This window comes from Pteropus alecto, unplaced genomic scaffold (genome assembly GCF_000325575.1).
Source record: "Pteropus alecto unplaced genomic scaffold, ASM32557v1 scaffold110, whole genome shotgun sequence".
Taxonomy (NCBI): Eukaryota; Metazoa; Chordata; class Mammalia; order Chiroptera; family Pteropodidae; genus Pteropus; species Pteropus alecto.
Genome location: NW_006431920.1, coordinates 6,588,921 through 6,591,669, shown reverse-complemented (window position 1 = coordinate 6,591,669; position 2,749 = coordinate 6,588,921).

The following is a 2,749-nucleotide window of genomic DNA, read 5'->3' as shown; positions in this document are numbered from 1 at the left end:
CTACAGACAGAAAAGGGGTAATTCTGATAGCCTGGATGGTTTCTATAACATTGAGATGTTAGCCTGAAATGAAGAGGAACAGGCAGGGTCATTAGTGCAAACTTTTTTTAAAAAATTATTAAACGTTATCAAACAAATAGCAATTTCCTTGCAGCCAAGTCTCCTGAACTCTGCCCTCTGAGTTCCTGCTGCAGAAAGAAGTCTTTCTGCTTTGGTAACAAAAGGGGAAAGCATGAGATTTTTACCAAATTAACTAAGCTGAAAGGCAGAGCAAAACCAGACTCTTTTTATAGAGAATCAGATTGGCTGAAAAAAATTAAAATTTCCATCCCCTTCTACAGAATAGGGAGGAATGCAGGACAGCCTCAAGGGTCCGTGACAATGCTGACGCTTAGACTGCTGATTTTGTCACAAGCAGATTTTTTTTTATCCCTGGAGCAAGGCCACTTTTGTGGCATCTGCACCAGAACCTAAAAGAATGTGCCTCTTCTGAAGCCAGACGGCTGCTTTTCTACCTGCAGATGTTTCCTTTTTGCTCAAAAACCATCCTGCTATCTTTTCACTTAGCAACAAAATGATTTTCTGTGGTCTCTGTGCCACAGAGACCGGTAAAACCATCGGCCTCTGAAGAGCAGGAGTCATCTGGACAGAATGGAGTTAATGCAGGATTTATGCAACACTCACTGTTTCTTAATTAGCTTAAAAAAAAAAAAAAAAAGGTTCAAACTCTAGCCATAGCTTGAAAGTCTTGAAACACAAGGTGAAACTAACCTCGAAGAGGCACAGTTTGACACAGAAAGGAAGAGTAGTCTGTTTTTTTTTTAAACTTCCACGTCTACTGCTTCCTTATTCCTGCAGGATTATTTATTGATTCACTTAAATTAACCTTAACATTTGAGAGACCACTGAACGTCACCTTTCCTTCTAGAAATATGGAATTTTGGCAAGTGCTACAGAGAGGGTGCCTGCGTGATCGGCTGCCCATGAAGACCCTGGGTACTGATCTCTCATGAGCTTCCTGGGAGACCACCTCACAAGTGGTCAGAACTCAGTGCAGGGAGGAAGGACCCACCTCCTGTGTGACTCAAAGGGGCGAGGACTCTTGGAAACTCCGGTCTGGTCTCATTGAGACTGCACAGGTTTTGTTTTGTGTCCTTTTGCTGTGATAAGTCATGACGGTGAGGACGACCATACGGTGGCAGTCCTAGTGAATCAACGAACTTGGGGGTGGTCTCGGAGCCCCCTAACACAGCAGGGCAAAGATTTTATAGCGGAAAACTAATGAGTGACGTGACTTGTGAGGGAACAAATATGGAAATGATGAAAAGGCATGACTCAATGACAGGTCTAAGAACTTAGGCCTCTAAGTACCCCCCAAATGCTACTGTCTTATTCAGACAGGGCAATTTTTATTTTCTTTGCACACACACAAAGACATACACAAATATACCCAGTAAACAGAGACATCTTTAGCTTTTGATGGGACTGAAATAATTACATGGAAACTAAAAGAGAATGAAAATAATAATAGCCGAAACACCAGTGTTTTCTCTGTGCTGGGTGCTGTGCTATGTGCTTTACGTATATTAATTCATGCATTACTCACAAACCCCTATGAGCTAGGTGCTATTATTATCTCCATTTTGCAAATGAGAAAACTATGATACGGAGAGAATAAGTAACCTGCCTGATGTCACATGGCTGGGATTCAAACTCGGGCATTCTGGGCCCAGAATCTGTTCTTAGCTATGCTATAAAAGGAAAAAGTTTGTAACGACAGAGGAATAAAGGCCACCCAGGCCGCCGCCTTCTCACTTGTTCACTCATTAACACAGATTAAGAGTCCACTGCACGACAACAAAAATAAAGCAGTTAGCACCCTGGTTTTCTGGATAAACTATTGACTTCCAGCTATGCCAGGTTTCCTAAGCATCACACTTAAAAAAAAAAAAAAAAGAACAACTTGCTTATTTAAGATTGTTTCCCTGTGAACAGTTAGTAGATATACAACTTTCCCCTCAAACCCTCTTATTATGTTTAGAAATGTCTTAAGAAGAAACAAATATATTAAGGTATAACAACAACAAAAAAGATGATGCTACCAAAATGGTTTTAAAGTTGGTTTTCTGTAATCTTTATTGTTTGCCAGCCTAAGTAAAACATCGTAAGATGTTTTAAAACACACAAGATGTCTCTGTTTGACTTAGGCCAGGTAAAATTGAGTTTCTCGCAGAAATCAATCTTGGCTCTGAAGCAGTAAATAGTATAAACACTCTCATCTCCAAACTCTATTTTCCAAAAACGAAGACAGCAGGCCTATGGCCTTAACTTATTTGTAAGTCTTTATAACAAAGTTTTCGCCTTTTAAAAGTTCTATCCTTCAACCAACTGACGTATAAATTTTTGGTGCATTCTACAGGAAAGAAGTTCAAAAGGCAACCGTGTCTAGGGAATTGGTTCCTGCTCCGTCACCACATTTCAGTTTTATTCTGAAAGCGGAGTCTCATTTTCTGTTTTCCCATCGGGAAAATGACGGCTACAGTTCAAATTCTGCAACTTACTATTCAGGTTATTTTATTCTTACAGTTTCCTGGCTAGAATAGATAGTCATACTTTGTTGAATCCAGAATTTGTTTTTAAACTTGACAAATTTATCATTCTTACGCTTTGCATGTTTAAATACTCTAGTTCCAAAGTGCAGGCAACTTAAAACTAAAGTTAAAAATACTGATTTAGGTTTAGTGGGAGC